Source organism: Sciurus vulgaris (genome assembly GCF_902686455.1).
Source record: "Sciurus vulgaris genome assembly, chromosome: 2".
NCBI classification, from domain to species: Eukaryota; Metazoa; Chordata; class Mammalia; order Rodentia; family Sciuridae; genus Sciurus; species Sciurus vulgaris.
Window position 1 is genome coordinate 77,727,646 of NC_136462.1, and position 21,064 is coordinate 77,748,709.

The window sequence follows — 21,064 nt, forward strand, 5'->3', positions numbered from 1 at the left end:
AGAGGGGGAAGCTAATCTGAGGAAAAAAAAAGGACTCAGGACCTACCATTTCTACAGCCTCACCAGATGAACTACCCAACTTTGACCTTTGACCCAGAGGTACTCCCCACCTTTGGGCTTTTTTTTTTTTTTTTTTTTCCCTTTGGGCTTTTTGCACTAGCTGTTTTGGGGGCTCAGAGTGTATTGCCCCAGATAACTGAATAGCTGCTACCTACCTTGCTGTTTGTTCCGTGAGGCCTATCCTGACCATACTGTTTAATACTACAATTTGCCCTTTACCTATACCTTTTATCCTGCTCTACTCTTTCTTTTTTACATTGCATTTATTACCTTCTAACATACTACATAATTTACTTATTATGTTTATTGTTAATATAGCTTCACAAGAGCAAGGATCTTTGCTTTGTTCAGTGATGTATCCCAACACTACCACAATGCCCAACACGGAGGAGGTACTCAAAAACTATTCACTGAGTGAACAAACCATGTTCATGTGTACATGCTTTGGTCAGACCCATCTGATTAACTTCACTGTTTAGGGCTAGAGGCATGAAGAGGTGTGTCATCATTTTGGGGTTCTCTATCTTCTGACAAGATGGCTGGTGAATACCCCATAGCCTCCTCTGTCTCCATCACAGCCTCAAGAATATGCCAGTCAAGGATGTATTTCTAGAGTATCTTAACTCTATACCTTATAATTATTTTTCACAGCCTTCTTTCAGCAGTTAAATACTAAGTTTAATATCTCATCTTGGAAAGTAAGCAGATAAAATGTGCATGTCTGGCTCGATGGGAGTTAGCTCCCTCTGTCTATTTTGTATGAAAAAAACCCAGCATTAGCTAGGGGAGTGGCCTGGGTCTGTGCTCTGCTGGAGTGCCTCTAAGTGCAAGGCACAACACACCCTCGCCCAGATAGTTGCAATGGACCAAAGCGAAAAGGACCCAACATTCTAAACACTGAGGCTGCTATTCTTTAAAGCAACTATTCCTTTCCAAGAAGCAGATGTCTTCAAAGGGTTGATACAATGAGCATCAATCAGAGAGCAACAGAGGCTCCTGGTTTCTCTAAGAGGCTTAAAAGGATGGAAACAAGCCAGAGGCAAGAGGGTTATCATGGCTGTCCCAGGGTCCTAGGTGCAGCGTGAGGGCTCTAGGAACCTACAGGGGAAAGTATCTAGCAGGAGGATGCAGACAGGGATGGAAATACCACTTTTGTCCTCTTTAGCCCCTCCACTCTTCAGGAACTTATTAGAGGCGAGCATTATTCCTGCATATTCCATAGACAGGGATTATGTCATTCAGATGTAAAACAGTTAGATTAGATCCCAGGACCATGGATTAAAAAGGAGCCCTAGGTTCCCTCTCATTCTACAAGGTTAAGCTCCTATGTCTTTCACCTGGAAGTCTCCAAAGACCAGCTTTACTTCCTTCGATGATAACAAACTTTAACATAGAGTTTCCTTTATATCAGGTACTACATTAACTCATCTAATTCCACAGCTCTGTGAAATAGGGTCTATTATTACACCCATTTTAAAAATGCAAAAATTGAGGCAAGAATTTCACTAGTGAGAGAAACAGCTGAGATTCTAAGCAGGACACGTGGGCTCAAGCCCACTATTTCAAGTACATTTGTTCTTACTGATTCTGAGTCTAGATATAGTATCTTAGTTGTTCCAAGTGACAGATATAAGACTAGCTCTAATCTTCCAAAATCAGGACAGTGCTGAGACTTCAGTCCCCCACTGTCAAATCAAGGGCAAAAAAGATCCTTATAAAGTCACTAGGGTTCACATCCCCACTCAGGGAAATGTTAAGCTCTCTAGGTAAGGTGGTACTCTAAAAGACTATGCTTAAAGCTCTGAACTAGAATACTTCTAGTCCAGTGAGTCTCACATTTGTACATTCCACTCTCATTCAATACAACTAATGAGCACCTACTTGATCCTAGTAATTGTGCTAGATCTGCAAAAGAGTAATGGTGGGCACAAGGAACTAGAAACACATTGCTAGGCAGCAGAAAATCTAAGGCAAGATAGGTAAGACAGGTCAGAACGGGCCTTATGTGTATGCTACATTAAGATATTTAAATGTTACTCTGAGGTTGTTGAAAGCAAGTGAAAGATTTTGAGCAAGAGAGTAATAGTATTGTAAGATTTATGCAGATAGAGGGCTCCAATGTCTACTTGAAGAAAAGATTTGAATAGAGATAAAATCAGAGGCAGAGATGATAGGAGGTTGTGGCTAGTTGAGGTTTTGAAGTAAACAAGAACAGTGGTAATAGGTAACATTAAGTATTATCAGCTTTCCTTAAGTAATGGTATGTATATAGGGGTAAGCAGAAAAAAAAAATTCAGAATAATGCTCAAGGGATCAGAAAGATAATGGAATCACCTACTGGGAAAGTGACTAAAAGTAGATTTAACAGGAAAATGATGGAGTTGGCTTTAGAAATGTTAAGTTAAAATGTGTTTTTATAGTTAAAATTGAAGTACCTATCAAGCGGGTAAATATAGGAGTTACAAGCTGGAGGAAGAATTCTGGGCTGATGATAAAGACTTAGAAATTATTAGGAAACTGATAGTTAAAACTATAGTGTGAATGACATCGTCCAGGAGCAGAGAAGGTACTTGAGCCAAAGAGCCCAAGAAGGAACAGAGAATTACAAAATTAAATAGAGTGTGTGTCACAGTACCTACCCCAACACACACACACACACACACACACACACACACACACACACACACACACACCAAGAGGACAGCTAGAACAATGTCATCTGACCCACAACTGAGGAAAGAGCTCATGCAACAAACCCAAACCCAAAACCCTGAAAAAATTATTCGCTTTCTGAGGACAAATTCCCTGAACTTCAGTTCCCACATTGCAAAATGATCCAAGTGAGGCTGAGGGGGTAACTCAGTGGTAGAGTGCTTTCCCACAAGGCCCTGGGTTAGAACCCTGGCACCTTGAAGAAGAAAAAGAAAATAAAGGTCCAAGTGAAGACTAAATGAGCTAATTTTGCTGATGAAAACATCTTGTATTGTGGTTGGCATTTAGGAGTCACCCAATAAAATGCTAACATATGTTCATTTCTTTTAAGTCAATGATTTCATGTGATTCTTACAACCAGAGAGAAATGGGGAAATCCAGCTTCAGAGAAGTTAAGTGCCTTATCAATAGTCACATAGAAAATCACCTGCAAAACCAAGATTGGTACACAAAGCTGCAAAATCTTAGTTCAGGGTTTTGTCATTTATAGCACCTAAATGCCACAAATCCCTCTTATATATAAAGAACCCCTCTTTCATTAATCATTATATTTTGCATAAACCTCAATTTTTAATACAATGGCCTTATTAGTCACTGGACCAATCTGTAGAGAATTCACTGTAGGAAATATGAGTCCTCAGAACCCTCTTAACCTCCCCCAACATGACAGAACCTATAACCAAGCATGATAACATAGAAATCCAAGATCCTTTTCCCAGATCTCTTCTCCAAACATTATTTACTACTGGTTTTATCCTTGACCTAGAAGCTAAAGTCAGCTAAGTAGCCTTCCAAGATTCTTTCACTTAGCAGAATTCCTTCTCTCCTAGAATGACAAGGCACAAGACATACAATGTCCATGGCTCACTTACCAGCTGAAAATGTACCATAAGGCAGTGTTCAATAGATAAGTATATATAGTATGTTAGACGGCTATAATGCTGTAGAGAAAAATAAAGCAGGGAAGGGAGTAGGGGTGTATATACAGGGAAGGACAAGGGACATTTTAAATAGATTGGTCATATAGAGAAGGTAGCCTTGAGTAAAGATATCTTTCTCTGTCATACAGGCAAGTTCAGCTCAAAAGATCGTCTTGGAGTCATTTTAGGCTTTGTAGACCTCAGTTACTTCACCTACAAAGTAGATACTTTACACCACACCCAAAGGCAGGGGAACAAATGCCTCTGAAGAAGTTTTTCTTTTTTTTTAAATTTCCTCTTCTGTACATCAGTGAAGGATGAATATGACTCCCACAGAGACAAGACAACTTCAAGACAAGATGACTCCCCAGTATTTACCCTGTCAATAAGCAGCAGAAGTGAGAGAACACCCAGGTCTTCTGATTGACTATCTGGGGCACTTTATACCACGTGGCCTACACTAAACTCATAAGCAACTCACATCTCATAACAAGACGTGGGTTTCCCAGTGGCATGGGCCAAATTAACGATGGCATTACACAGTTGGTTCAATATCTCCTTCTAAGGATCTTAAAGCACTATACATACTTTTAAGAGCTGAGGGAGTTTTATTTCATCAAGTGATACAACATCATTTCACCAAGACTCTCAGAAATGGCTCACCTCTCAGGGACAAATCTTAGTCAATCAACTAATATTACCAAGAACTTTGTTAAGTACCTAGCTCCAAACAAGGAGCTATAAAGTTCTTACTGTGAGGTGGAGGGGAGAGGCATGCACAGACATAATTATAGGTGTCTCAATTCCTGCCATTAAGTTGTTCTACTAGTAATTACTAAATTGCTTATCTTTCATCCTTTTTAAATCCCACAAACTTTGCCCTGGACTTTGACTGTGAGCTCTTGAGTCAGAAAAGGAGTTCTGTTTGGTTTTCACACCCCTCTTGCACATGGGAGATACTTAATAAAGTTATGAACTAGTCCAGTTCTAGGTAAGAGAACTGGGACTTAAACTTAGGTTTTATTATTCCCCAACAAGGTTCTTGCTGCTTTATCACACCAGACTACATAAAAGCATGCAAAGGGTGTCCCTCCTCTCAGGTGCAACTGAACAATGCTATCAAGGCTTCTGCTCCAATAAACTCCCTCAAGAGTTCTGCCTCCAGCACTGTACCAGGTTTCCATATGACCCTGGGTCTACAGACAGCTAGAGTACGCCCCTCACTATCACCACTACTATGCAGGCCTGGACCGAAACCCTCAAATCTGACATGTCTAATGAATCTGTTCAGTTGATCTTAGATATTATCTTCCACAAACAGGCCACCCCATATCATAATGACTATTTAAACATGCCCAATTCCCTTCTAAATTGTGAACTCCTTTGTGAGGGGGCCTATGCTTTATCCCAGCACCTAGTATAGTACTAATACAAAAAGCAGCTCTCAGAAAATGTATGCCTGATTATCAAGAATACAAGCAATTATAAGTGTTGGTGAGGATATGGGGAAAAAGGTACACTCATACATTATTGGATAGACTGCAAAGATTGCTGCTTTGGAAAGCAGTATGGAGATTCCTCAGAAAACTTGGAATGGAAGTTTGACCCAGCTACCCCACTCCTTGGTTTCTATCCAAAGGTCTTAAAATGAGCATACTACAGTGATGCAGCTACATCAATGTTTATAGCAGCTCAATTCACAATAGTTAAACTATGGAACCAACTTAGATGCCCTTCAACGGATGAATGGATAAAGAAAATGTGGTACATATACACAATGGAATATTACTCAGCTTTAAAGAAGAATGAAATTATGGCATTTGCAAGTAAATGGATGGAACTAGAGAATAGCAAGCTAAGTGAAATAAGCCAACCCCAAAAATCTAAATGCTGAATGTTTTCTCTAATAAGCAGATGCTGATCCATAGTGGGGGGTGGGTAGGGAAGAATGAAGGAACTTTGGATTATGTAGAGGGGAGTGAAGGAAGGGGTGGAGCAGTGGGGCTAGGAAGGACAAAGAATGAGACAGACATTATTACCCTATATACATGTGTGAAAAAAAATTGTAATAAAAATAAAGTCATTAAAAAAGAAAACGCATGCCTGGTAAATGCTACCTGTTGCAGACACCATGCTGCCCAAATTACCATGCCAAGTCATTCCCTTAGGAACTTCTGCAGACAGATGTGCTTTTCTTACCTAGGTTAAGGCATTTAATCACTTGGGAAGGATACCATGAGCAATCAAACTCATTAGGAATGATTAGCTGATGTCATTTATTCACCATCTCTGAACAGAAAATAAGGCCCTCTGGGAACAGGAATAGGAAAAGATAAAATGTGATCAAGAAAGGGAGGTAAAGGTCCAATGCACCCAGTGCCACACTGAAGAGGAATCTGGCAGCTATGCTGGTTAGCACAGAACTGACAGTCCCTAAAGTTAGCTCTGAAAGGAGAATGGCTAAGCGTTGCCAACTTAATCCATCCAGGACAAATTCTGCACAGAATTCATCAATAAGGGAGCCAAAGATTCCCAGATACACTTGTATTCTTTTACTGAGGCCAGACTGTCAGTCTTGAACCTTCCAGTTTCCCTCCTCCTTCCTTATTCCCTCTGCAGATTGCAGGAAAAAAAATTCCCAAAGTCAACCTGCTATATTCTCTCAGTAGCTCTCAATAGGATACTGTCATTAAAACAGCCTCATCCATTTGAAAGTCTTAGCCAACCAGAACCTGTAAACACAGCAGAAAATAAGGCAGAGCAGGAGAAGGAGTTCAAAGTACATTCCTCACTGCTCATAGCCAGAGTTGGATCTAGGATCTTTGGTTTATTGTCAGTCTGACAACAAATTTTGATAAGTTGGTCAGTCAAGTCTCCCTGAGGAATATTTTCTTCTATCCTATACCTCTGAAGGGTCCCTGTCCCAATTATCTCCCTACACACAAAGAAAGACAAGGGGGTTGGGATGGGAGGGGGAGTGGCGCTGTTGGTATGTTTTAAATTTTTTTCCTTTTAAATGAGTGAAAAAAAGATTGCCTTGTGGGGCAGCAGAAAGGAAACTGGACTTAAAGAAATCTAGATCCCAGGCCTGGTTTAGTTATTCACAAAGCTCTGTGATCTCAGGCTGGCCACTTCATTTCCACAAGCCAGTTTCCTCACCTAAATGAGGGTGCTTGTAATGATAACCACACATACTGTATTTTATATGCTGCGTACTTTGAGAAATACTTTACAGCTTTACATTTATTTCTTTATTCATAAAAATCCTATGAAGTGTTTTTTGGTTGTTTGTGTTTTGGTATTGGGTATTAAAGCCAGGGTGCCTAACGCATGCTAGGTAAATGCTACCACCGAGTCATTGAGCTACATCCCAGCCCTGCCCACACCCCAACTTTTTTGTTTTGAGACAGGGCCTTGCCATATTGCTGAGGCTGGCCTGGAATTTGCAATCCTCCTGTCTCAGCCTCCTGAGTAGCGGGGATTAAATGTGCGTATCACCAAGCCTGGCCTATGAAGTAGTTACTATCTTCATTTTGCAAATGAAGAAACAGGTTCAGAGATGACAGTGGCTTGCCAAAAGCTATACAGCTCCTAAGTGGCTGACTTTCAAGGTCAGTTTATTTTAGAACCCAAACCCATTAAAGCCATATGCCATTTTAAATGACCTCCAAACTCTCTTTTAGGGCTGAGCAGTGCATGACTATAATCTTACACTAAGGCAGGAGGATTCCAAGTTCAAGGCCAGCCTCAGTAATTCAGTGAGTCCCTGTCTCAAAACAGACAATAACAAAGTCCTCAAACAGAGGACTAAGATGTAGCTTAGTGGTAGAGTGCCACTGGGTTCAATTCCAAGTAGACCCATCCCCCCAAAAAATAAATACTAACTCCCTTTCAGATAGAATACTCTGGAATTTCTCAATGATCCAACATCAGTTTTTCTTCCTTGATCTGTTTACAGCATTATCAAGATCTAGAAGCATGATTGCCTAATTTGTACTTTTTGGGTTTTTTTTTTTTTTTTTTTTTTTTTTTTTTCAGTACTCGGGTTTGAACCCAAGGACATGCTACCACTGACATATACCCCCAACCCTTTTTATTTTTTAAGACAAGGTCTCACTAACTTGCCAAAGCTGACCTCCTAGTCCCCATCTTCTTGCCTCAGTTCCCAAGAAGCTGGGATTACAGGCATGTGCCATAGCATCAGGCCCAACTTGCGCTTTTTTAGGTCACAGAAGTAAGCGCTTTAAATCATCCAAAGGTCCATTAGATCCCTGGGGCTGGAAGAGGCTTCTAACTCCCCATATTTACTCTGTTATTACTCACATAGGAGGTGAATCAAGGACAACTTTAGGGAACAGAAGACTTCCCAAATTCATATACATCTTATTTTTTTCTGCAAAAATTTACTAATGTGACCGAAGTAGTGTAGCAAATAATGTTTATTTCTTCTCACTTATTTTTAGTATTATTTATTTATTCCTATATGTTTAATCCAAAAGTCAGCAGGCATTGAAGTTACTTGTGCCCCTTATCATTAGGACAGGACCATTTCACTGTGCACTAGGTAGTGCTGACCTATAATCAAAAGGCCTTTTGCCAAACTGATGAGCACACATACCGTATTCTGATCCTACCCTCAATGGCTTCTTCTCCAAAGTAGCATGATTCACACATTCTAAACAGGGCAAAATAATAGTTAGCAAACAAAGTATTAAAACAGAAAATAAGCAATTTATTAAAGCATTATGTAACTTTTCAACTTGCCTCTCCGTCTATCAATAGGTTACTGAGATAAGTTGTTCTGACTCTACGCAGAGTTACACCTAAACCATTCTAGGTGTACCACCAAAGAGAGATAAAGGCAGGCATGAGGATGTTCCACAAAAAGCAGATTTGGACACTTGGAGACTCAAAAAAAAAAAGAGAGAGACTATGTAACTCAGAGAACAGCCCAGATAGAGGTCAGAAATAATAGGGGAAAGTTACCCTAGAGTTTAATCAAAGGAGATCTGTCAATATTTGGTTTTTTTCTGTAAGAGACATCCAGTAGAAGCAATTAACATAAAGCAAATTCAGGTAAGAGCTGCAGTTTGTCACATGCTGGCAAGGGAAATGGTACTCTCATACACTGCTAGTAGAAATATAAACTGGTTTAGACTTTTTGGAGAACAACTTCCATCTCCATTAACATTTAAAATTTCTAGCCAGGAACTCTATTTCTAGGCATTGTTTAGAGAAACAATGCAATGTTATCTCTCTTTTTTGTTTGTACAGGTATTGGGGACTGAACCCAGGATCTTGCACATGCTAGGCACTCTACCACTGAACTACATACATCCTCAGTCCTTTTAAAAATTTTATTTTGAAAGAAATATTAATTTGCTTGTTTATTTATTTATTTTGGTACTAGGGATTGAACTCAGGGGTGCTTTACCACTGAGCTACATCCCCAAACCTTTTTAAACATTTTTATTGTTTTTTAAAAACATATTTACCAATGTATTTATTTATTGTAGTACTAGGGATTGAACCTAGGGATGGTCTACCACTGAGCTCCCAGCTAGCAGGGATTACAGGTGAGGTGCCACTGTGCGCAGCTCAACATTCATTATAATAACATTGTATCCCACCATTAGGGAATAGTAACATGAACTATAGACATTTTATGCCAGTTACAAAATGGAGTAAGGGGGCTCAGTGGTAGAATGCTTGCCTGGCATGTGTGAGAACCTGGGTTCAATCCTCAGCACCACATATAAATAAATAAACAAATAAAGGTCCATTGACAACTAAAAAATATTTTTAAAACATGGAGTAAGAACTTTAGGTAGAGAATGGAAAGGTTTTCAATGTATATTATTAAGAGAAAAAAAAAGTAGCAGAACTCTCTATATAGGGTGCTCCCATTCATGTAAAAATTAAATATAAAACACCTTACAAAACCACATTTTCCTATACACCATAAATACACTGAAGAGTCCAGATAGGGCATTCTAATTAGAGAGCAATGGTTAAAAAAATGGAGAAAATAAAGATCAAGGGGTGGGGTGGGGAGGCCTTCTCTTACCTGTATTATCTAAAATTCATTTAGAAATGTACTCACATAAAATGAGAGATTACACTCTATGTATGCTCTATCAAAATGTATAAATGCATTGTCATGTACAACTAATTTGAACAAATAGAATAAAAAATTTTTTAAAAACAAAGAAATTCACATACAGCAAATAATCACAAAGTTTAAAATACACTAAAATATAAGGGCCACCTTTCTATATGAAATGAAACATGTTCAAAATGTTACCAACACCAAGCATAGTCCATCAACCTCATGGTTGGAAGCAGGAGAAATGAAGGGATGAGCATCAGCCTGGAGTAGGAAGCATGACTTCAGATTTTCACCCTGCCCTCACTCGTCCTGTGAACACTGGCAAGCTGCTTGATCTCTCCAAGACCCTAATTTAAGAACTATCTACAGACTTACAGGGTACTATGAGGTTTAAGTGAGAATGTACAAAACACTTTCCACAGAGCCCACCACAGATAAACATTCAATAAATGTAGCCACTATTTGTGTTAAAATAATAATTTCAATATTAAAATTAAATCCCTGAGATCATTTCAAAGAGAATCATCAATATACTGGATTATGATTTAGTCTTTATATTAGTCATTATTCTTTTTTAAATTACCAATTCTGAGTTTTGGTCATTAAATTTTAGCACTGGAAAACATATCTCAAGAGTTCATCTAACACCCAGCATTGTGGTGCATGCCTGTAATCCCAGTGACTCAGGAGGCTAAGGAAGGAGAATCACAAGAAAGGCCCTAAACAACTTAAAGACCCTGTCTCAAAATAAAAACTAAAAAAGGATGGAGTGTAGCTCAGTGATAGAGTACCCCTGGGTTCAATCCCCAGTAGTACACACCAAAAAAAAAAAAAAGTAAAAGGAAAGTGGTCAAGATGTGGAATACCTGTAGACCCAGTTATGTGGGAGGCTAAAGCAGGAGGAATTCTTGAGCCCAGGAGACCAGCCTCTACAACACTGCAAGACCCCATTTAAAAAAAAAAAAAAAGTGAAACACTGTACCTATAAACACAGGCGGGTGTCTACCCTCTCACACTGCCTCTCCTCAGGCATGCCCCTCTTCAGGAACTGGCTTCAAACCCCATTTAGAAATCTAAAGCAATAGCATTTTGTTTAGCTACTTATCTTACTCAACACACAACTGTATCTCACTTTTGCCAATTTTTAAAAAGTAAGTACCATAAAAAACTGGTGGGTTTAGGGGAGGACAAAACTCATAGGCAGAGAGCCAGTTTAGCATGCACAGGTCCTGAGTTCAAGTTCCAGTCATGGAACCTTGGGGTGGGGAACTCTCTTCAGAGGGCAAATAATTGCCACAATAGGTACATCATAGACCCTAAAACAAAGATTCCATCTTGATATATGGTTATATGTTAATCAACACATTTACTGAATGGCTGCTAATGTATAATCTTTGGTTAGTGCTATCTGGACCTCATTCTAAAGTCCCAGGTTGCTTTTTTCCCCTAATATATATTTTAGTTATAGATGGACATTATTTATTTATTTATTTATTTGTTTGTTTGTTTGTTTAATGTTGTGTTGAAATCAAATTCACTGCCTCACACATGCCAGGCAAGCCCAGTTCTGGGTTTCTTTCTTTCTTTTTTTTCCAGTACCAGGAATTGAACTCAGGGGTACTTGACCTCTGAGCCACATCCCTAGTCCTATTCTGTATTTTATTTAGAGACAGGGTCTCAATGAGTTCCTTAGCATCTCGCTTTTGCTGAGGCTAGCTTTGAACTCATAATCCTCCCGCCTCAGCCTTTGAGCTGCTGGGATTACAGGCATGTGCCACTGCGCCCTGGGTTTCTGATCTCAAGGAGCCACCCAACTTTGTGAACACGAGAAAGAATAATTAACAACATAAGATGACACAAAAGAAATACAGGCAACAAATGCTATGAAATTTCACATTCATGTGCATACATACACAGAGTAATTTACTGTATTTCGTTGCATATTATCTTTCTCCCCTGAACTAAGCCTAATGCCTAATGGTAAACAGTAGGTGCTTAATAAATCAAGACGCTCTAGGCTCTGCAGTGAATATGCAAATATTTGAGTGAATTACTATAGCAGGAAATGGGGGATCTAATGGTGGTTAGGGAATTAGTCAAGATAGTTTTTGCCCCTGGTGTACTTTGAACTGAAACAGTTTGGAATGGCAGTCATTGGGAGGCTTTGCTAACCTGCTAGAGGCCTCCCAGATTTCGGGGTGGAGGGGGTTGTTTTTGTTTTTGGTACCAGGGATTGAATCCAGGGGCACTTAACCACTAAATCACATCCACAGCCCTTTTTATTTTTTGAGACAGAGTCTCACTAAATGGCTGAGGCTGGCTTTGAACTTTTGATTCTCCTGTCTCATCCTCCCTAGCTGCTGGGATTACAGGTGTGCACCACCACACATTTGGCTCCAGATTTCAGTTCTTGGTGATGGGTAGGCCAGGCAGAGGAGAAACTTAACTCTGTACTGAATGTAGTTTTCTTTACTTCTCAGAGGAGAAAAACAAGGACAAGTAAGCTGTCCCTACTTTTTTCAGGTTGGGAAACAATAGTGACAACAGTGGAGTCCTCTGTGCCTGCCATGGCCCTGTCAATCCATACCCACTCCTCCTTTCTCTGCCCCATATGGACTCCAGCCATTCTCCTGTCTCTCCACCCCTCAGTCAAGGACAGAAGCCATGCTAGCCATAAAACAGTCATCTTTCTGAAGTCCATGCTAGGACCCAGTACTCTAAACCTACCAGGGAAGCAATAATCTGATTTGAAGAAAAGGTTCATCCCTAAAAATTTAATAATCACAGAGAGTAAACTCTAAATTTACAATGGATGCAATGAAGAGAAAGAACTGTAATCAGATCCTGAATTTTCCTATCCTGGTTTTTCTGGTTCTCTAGGGACACAGTACACACTACAAGATTAATATTTGTCTATCTAGGGGTAAAAAACCTTGAAAACTCATCACCTCCCCTGGCTTTGGGCAAATTTGAACCAGTTCTGAACAGACAAGACTCTATCCCCTAAAGAGTTCTTTCAGTATAGCATCCTTGCAAGGTGGAAGTTCTCCTTCATTTCTAACCTAAAGCACTCCTATTAAAACTGAAATTTATTTCTTTAAAAGACAGTGAAGGTAGGAAATTAGCATTCTCTGTTTCATTAATTCTCAGGTTATTCGTGCATGCTAATGTTTGAGACTCACAGCTCTATCTCCTAACCTTTTGAGGCTTCAAGAGACTTTCATTTTCTCCAGTGTTAATAATTCTAATTATTTTCTAATAGGTTTCATGATTTCCCTTCTCTGTCTCTTCATATCTTTCTCAGATTTTTATTACTCTTTGACTGTTCTTTCCTCATCTGCCCTTTATTTCCCTTCCCCTATCTTCCCATCCCTAAAATCTCCTTGCCTGAATGGACACAGCCTTGCTTAATACCCCTGTTTTCCTGACCTGGCATTCTTCCCTGTAGGAATGTTAATTAGCATGTGGGATTTAATTAATTCAGTAGCTAATTAAAAATGAGAGAAGAGGAGTGGGAAAGGAGGAGGGCGGGAGACACAGAAACTGCTTTGGTGCAGAAGGCACTGCAGATGGTTCTGGGTTGGCTGGCACCATGCCACCGCCCCCAACCCCCCCTGCACGCACAGCAAGGGGGAGGGGCAAAAGTGAGGGGCATAGGCTGGCAGAGTCTCTAGACAGGCTCCTTCAGTCCTGCCGCTGCTTTGTGTTGGGAGAGACAGAGAGGGAGAAAACAAGAGAATGGGAAAGAGAGACTCGGACAGACCCACACTCAAGAAGAGCTGAAGAAGGGGGCATCGAACTGACAGAGTAACTCCTCCCTTCTTCACACTGGAAGAAAAGACAAGAACAGAGCTTGTTCATCCCAAGAGACAGCATGGGGTTCCCTGGCTCCCAAGGACCACTGAGGACAAAATGGAAGAACATAGCCACTGAACCTCTGGAGAAAAAGGGATAGCTCACTCTGGCAACCAGGGAGTTCTTCTGCTGCCATTCTCCCCATACCATGCTGTCTCCTCAGCATGAGCAGACAAGGAAGAAGACAGCTATTAAGAATGAGACAAGTGGGGGAGAGGGAGTGGGCATAGATGGGCAATGCTGAGCAGATGGACAAGAGGGAGATGTAAAGGAAGAGAAAAGAAGGGTACATAAAAGAAGGGAAAAGTGAGGGAAAGCAAAGAAGAAATAAGTAATGGAGGAGAAGGAAGAGAGTTAGGGGTAGAGGCACGCTTTCTGTTTGCCAAGATGGACAAAGAGGGATGGGATCTTCATGCAGAGGACTTCCATCTATTGATCCAGCTCAGTCAAAGCAGGTAGCAGGAAGGGCAGCACTACAGGGAGACAGCAGGAGCAGATCCTTCTGTGGATCAACAAAGCTACCGGAGACAGGGAACTCATCCTGCAGGATCTTCCTAAATACTGGATATTTCTGCCAAACCAGGAATTTATCAAAGGCAATGGAGAAAATCTTCCAAATGAACACAAAAGGAGGCTAGAATGACAGGAGGCTGCAGAATCCGATTCCAGGAGCTCCAGCAGGGAGATGGGTGAGGAATGGGATTTTTAGCAGCACCCAGCTGGCTCTTTAAGAGTGTCATCTGATGCTCAGAGGGGAAATATATCTTTTTTTTTTTTTTTTTTTTTTTTTTGTGATGCTAGGGATTGAACCCAGGGCCTTGTCCATGCGAATCAAGCACTCTATCAACTGAGCTATATCCCCAGCCCAAAATACATCCTTTAAGGGATTGATTTGAGGATTTAAGGGGTAAGAAAGCGTAAAAAGGCTTCGCTTCAGAAAGCACCCCTCTAGCGGGAAGCTAGATCTAGGAAGCTTTGGGGCTTAAAGCCTTGGGAGGGGCTAACTAAAGAAGGCAAGAAGGTCTGCCATCAGAGACAGATTACCTAAGACTTGACTGAAAGAAACTGAGGAGGGTGTGAAGTCAGATGAAGGTTTTTCTGGTGTTAACTGCCACAGAACTGAATGCAGTGGCATAGGAGGGTCACTGTAGCTAAGAGACAGGGTTTTCCGGGCTAGGAATTCTGATTTGATCTCTTTACCACCTAAGGCTTCCTGTAAGAGCCAGCAGTAAGTGCATCAAAACTGGGAGAGAAGAAGTAGAAACTCAAGGGCTGTCTATTCTCCAGAGCCCACCCGTGGGGCTAAACCCAAGGCTGAAAGATGAAACAAAGCAGTTTTCAGAGTAAGTTGCCACAGGCTTAAAGTATAAAATACAAATGCTTTCTAAGCATGTTTTCTTGTCTAGGTTTTAATTAACAATAAAAGTGATAACATTTACTAACATAGTCACAATGATGGTTTGACACCAGAGAGACATTCTACAAGAGTTTAGACCAGCTTGTGGGAACGAGGAGGCAATCCAGATAATCTTACATTATTTAAGTGGTCCTGAGATGGAAGAATTTGCTGCAAATGAACAACAAAAGAGAATGGAAATTCCAGAGTTCTAGCATCCACAACAAGCTCCACCCAGTTCTTAGGTACTTAGGGAAACAAGGTTTAAGAGAAGGGGCATACCAGTCAGCTGGGAGGTCAAATTGAATCTGGAAAGGAATTCATCCCCTGCCTTGGTACTCTCAAAGTTCCTCTGATAGGCTGGGCTGTATAAGGCCCAGGGAATGCTGGCCCCTCCCTGGTGAGACAGGCCTCTTGCCCACTAGGCCTACATACCCCAGCTCACCTGACCATGCATCTGACTTTAAGACTGTGACCCTAGGGATGAAATGGGGACTTTCGTTTCCAAGAGGTAATAAAGAAAAAGTCAGGTGTAGATGTCAGAGGACATAGGTTCTAATGCAAGCTCTGATAATGATTATTTGCAAGGTTTTGGACAAACCACTTCTCCCTGTAGCACCTGTGAGTCGAAGAAAACAAAAATCAACCCATTTTAGCTATACCACTTTCAGCATCTAGAGAAGAAATAGTTAAAACTTTTTACTGTTCCAAAGGACTCTAAAATGTCTCTATCATTCATTATAACAAATATTTACTGAGCCTAGACTTTAAGAGAGGGTTCTGAACAGAAATCTACATTACATAAGAACCAAGACCCTAACTAGAGTCCCCTAAATAGGACATGAGAGATAAATAAGAAGGGAAGCAAGGAAATCAGCTGAAGAAATGAAGAGGTCACTGGCCCATCTGACTCCATCAAAAAATACCCCTTATGAAGGCAGGAAAGGCAGGCAAAGAGACAGGTTTCCACTGGCAACTTCAGGTCTCAGATAATAAAGCCAAGCAGGTGGTGATTGAGCCCACTTTTCACTCTGGCTCTTTCCAGGGTCCAGCAAATTCTTGACTCTCTCCTTAGCCCGAGTCAGCCTTGTCTCACACATGCTGGAAAAATGGAAGTCAGACATTCTGGGATTGCCACTAAAGCTAAGGAGAATCTCCTCCCACCAGCAGACAAGAAGCCACACTATCCACATTGTGGATAATTCCCAAGACATGCACAAGGAAAAGACTCACCACTACTATTCAGGGAGTTACTGGCATCTATTAATTTATAAAGAATAATTCCCTAAGAGAATTAGCCATCTTAGAAACTGGATAACTTTACAATCAACAACACTGGTGAATTAGCTGAGGGGTCTAAGGTAATGGTCATGCAATGAGAAGTCTCCAGATAAAGTTATGAGGTAAAGTAAGGTAAGAACTGGGGTAATGATCTGTTGAGTTTGGGATATATTCTGGAAAGGCCAAATAATAAAGGGAACTATGGGCTGAGTGGGACAACCATGTAAATTCAGCTGAGATAAAGGAAAGAAATTTTAGAAAAGAGAGAAAGCAGACTGTAAGAGTGAGCCAAGGTCCTACAGACAGAATTGTGCTCAATAATGACCAGTCAGCCAAGGTGTCCATGCAGGTGTCACAGTTGCTTCAGCAAGGACCTTCTGAGGACTCAAACAATCAATAATAAGACATCTCCCAAGGGACCACAGAACAGGTTTTAAGAGTACAGAGTTCCTCTAGTCTTCAAAATATAGGATTACATAGGTAGAGTTATCCTTAGAGATCTAAACCAAAAAGTTTCTGATAATGCCCTTAATATCTGAATTCTTGCTACTCTCATTTTCCCACTGTGTGGAACCAAATTGTGTAGACTCACATAACACAGAATCCCTGCCAGTTAAACTCTCATTGTCCAAATCCAAGAACTGAATAGGTATGGACAGTAAAGAATACCTTTCCTCTCCCATCTTCACCCATTTTCTGTATAGTCTTGTGATTCTCCCAACCTAGTCTTCAATGCTGGGCTAAGTTTTCCTTACCCCATTCTCTTCTAAACCACTTTTACTATGGCTCCCTTATATTATCTTGGCTTCTGAAAGATGCCAAGAGTGGAAGAGATTTAAAAAAAAAAAAAAAAAGCAGGAGGTGGATAGTAAGGTACAATATAAATTTTAGGTAGGGGAGTGGGATGAGATCATGCAGACAGAAAGAGAAATACAGAAAGCAAGAGAGTGGGAGAAGCGGGGAGGGGAAGAAGATGGCACTGCAGAAAAAAGAGCGCCACAAAATTAATTTGAGGAAGGGAACAGTAGAGGAGACGTTGGTAGAATAACAATCAGGCAGTAGAGGGCTGAGGAAAGGGGGAGGGCAACAGGGTGGGAAGGAATGATGTTGGGGAGGAAGGCTAGCCTGCAGAGCAACATCAGCACCACCTATGGGTATGGTGAAGGGTTACAGACAGCAACAAAGAGCCCCCCCCCCCCCCCCCCCTGCTTGGGCATGGGAGTCTGGGGCACAGGTAAGGAGAAGCCATGGTTCTGCCCTTCAAACCTCTCAGTAACACAACATGCAGGCTAGAATAAATTGTAGATGGCTCTCCTGGGAAGAGAGGGACTTAACAAGGTAAGGGAGGGAGGAGAGAGAACTCCTGGCTTTTTCCATTCCAAGGGGGTTTCCCCCTCAGAATTCAGGCAGTAGAAAAGAGAAGGGCATGAAAGGGGAGGAATGCCAGGGACTGAAAAGAATTAAGTGTCTGCTTCTTCTTTCATTTGCTGGAGAAAGGATATTATCTTTATTTCCAAGTGATTTCCTTTTCCCACTAGATGTTGGAAAGTACAGCTCCCTCCCTGGGGCAATGGATGCCCCTCACTCAGCTGCTTCCTCCCAGCATTGCCTTGAAACTCCCAACCACCATTAGAAAGCCCCAGGGAGCCACCAAGCTTGAGAAATAAAGGAAGGAAAGGGTCCCCCCTCAACCACCACCAGTCAAACAGCCCAAGGGAGGAGGACAGGGTACTGAGAATGAAAGAGAGAATGCAAAAGCTCTGCAGAGGGAGGGGAGAGAGAAATGTGATCAGTAGTATTTGTTGTGCTTCCAGGGAGGAAGGATCCGTCACATTTTTAATAATAATAAATACATGAAGACAGATTTGCCAGCACTGCTCAGGCTCCTTGGGAAGGGTGGGGGAGGGGAGCCAATGCAGCTGCAGTGCAGACTAATATCTCCCCCTCCCCTCCCCCATTAATAGGCTCAGTATCACAGCAGCCTTCCCCTCCCCCTCTAACCGCAGTCTTCCCCTTCACAGCCCACCCTTTCTATGGTCCCTTCACACAGCTCTTCCCCTCCCTCCCCCACTTCTCTCTCTACTCCCCCAATCCTATCGCTTCAGCACTGGTTCTCATTTAACACAGCCTTACCCTAGCTCGAAGCCCTAGTACCCATGTGTTAGATCTGTCCCCCCAATCCTGAGACCTCACTCTTTCCCACCAGTGACCTTCACTAGCAGAAATGGCAACCTCCCCGCATACAACACTCCACAGAGCCAGCACATCTCAGCATTTACTGAATTTCACCAAAAGTGATTGCTTTTTTCCCCCCGTTTTTATCTCAATGTGACCTCCTCTCTCACACCCTTAAATATAACGGCCATCAAATGTGCTTGTGTTTAGGAGGTGTCAAGACCTCAGGACTCAGTGACTACTGCCACCTATTGACCCAAATTTGTTCAAGATAGACCTTTAATACACTTCTTACACAGGGACACTCTGTTATTTCAAAAGCATCAATAGCTTAAACATGCAAAGGCATGGCTCTTGGGGCTTCTCTGAGACCCTCTGAACAATGAGATCAAAGAAATACAAAAGCAAGACTGGGCAGAGAGCCAAAGCAATGATGTGTTTCTCTATGCAGAGGCAGAAAAAGAGGTCGAAGGAATGAAAAAGCAACTTTATGTCTCCTTTAAGGTCTGCAAGCAAAGAGAATAGGGAAGAGAATTTTTCTCAAGCACTGGTAAAAATCTTGTGTAACACAATATGATTGATGCTTCCAAAACAGCAGAAGGCAGAATTTCATTCATATGCCTTCAAAAAGTTGGCCAAAATCTTGGCTTGCACTGGGGTTTACTGAGCTAACTGATCTCAAGGAGGAAGGGACATTGAAGACTATGCCAATTCTCACTCAATCAGAACTGAGAAAGTATAGCTCCAAGGACAGATCTATACCATGCAGTTCTATGGGGTTGTTTAGGTATGTATCTACCACCAACACAAGGCAAGAAATGAGATGTGGGCATGAACTCTCCATGGTGCTGAAAACTGATTAACTGCAATCAGGTCATCAAGATATTCATGATTGTTGTGAACTCCTGACAGACATTTCCCCAGTCCTCATAAAACCCTACAAAACAAAGCTTTTGAGGCAAAAACAGGCCTTTGTCAATCTCCCTAGGATGAAAAATCAAGACAGAAATGCTAAATTACTTGTTCAGAATAAAGCCCTGACTCTCCCACCATCATGTGGTAACAATGAACAGGTGCCCCTGTGCACTAAAGACAGCCATTACTCAGTGAACACTGGAAATGATCTGCTATCTTTTGACATTCATGCAGTCTTAAGTATCAGAGAACAGAATCTAAGTAAGAGAACAAAAGAAGAGTCATAAATTCTGAAATTCTTAGTTCTTTTGCTCTACTACACTAATAGTGGTTCTCAAACTGTGTTCTGTGTAATTCTAAAGGTTCCATGGAGGTCCTCAGGAATCTTAGGGAAAATGGGTCATAAGCACGTGGAACTCTAGGATTTTTCATTCCCACTACAACCACAGTTAACCCCAGTCATGCCTCGTCCACATACCAAGAAACCACATAAAATTCTGTCAAACAATATACTCTAAATATTTTTGATGATTTTGGTACAAATACTCCCAGAAATAATAATTCTAACACTTATTGTGATAATTATTAATCCTGTTATAATCATGAATCCTGCTGAAAGGTCAGGGCAAACAAGATATCTTAGAATTAAAAACTCAATTAAATTAACATAAGGTTCACAAAGGCAGGGATTTTATCTGTTCTGTTCACTGCTATGCCACTGAGAGGCCAGTATACTGTCTGGAGCTTGTGGTTTCTCTGAAGGCCAGGCCTCTAAGAGAAAAATAAATTGTCTACACAAACACTGAAGACTTTCAAGAACTGCAGGGCACTTGTTTTCCATTCCCCATGTTCCTTTGGATCAGGTTCTCCAACTTATTAGTAATGTGATCTTCAACAAATTGTTCAACCTAAAGGTCTCAGGTTCCACAACAGCAAAATGAAGATGTCATATGTTTTATAAGGATTAAGTATTAAGCACTTAGGTAAGTAGGTAACATAACTTAAAATCTTTTCAAAAAAGAAAAAGAAATCCCCTAATCAAAAAATCTTAATAAATTAGAAACAAATAATAGTGGTCCTAACTAAGAAATGAGTGTGGTAGTTCTAACCAAAGCATTTTTTAGCCGAGCCACTTGTCCAGTTGGTTCATTCAGAAAGGAAAAGAATCTCTAAATCTATTCTTATGCTCTTTGTTTCAATTCACTTAAGAAACAAAAGTATGAGAGCCTGGGCATGTCAGACACCCTCGGATCTGCCAGAGACTAAAAGTTAGAGGGCCCAGAAGCAAGCCCATCCTGGCATCATTCATAGAAGCTCTTTGATTTGGAAGGAGTCCCAGAAATCCAAATATATTCATTTCTCAGTTGAGGAAAATTAAAGGCCAGAGATGTTAAGTGATTTACCCAAGATCACAGAATTAGCAGAGATAGCTAAAATTCAGTTTTCTGATTTCTAGCAGGCTACATTTGACTGAAAACAAACCTGTGCCCCAATCAGGCAAACGAGTATAAACCCAAATTCAAAGAATTTAGAATCAAAATTTTAGTAATATAATGACCCCAAATTATATTCCTGTCTGTGATACTACACAGGGAAACCCAGACACTAAAATCAGATGCTCATGAGACCCAAAGCCTTTAA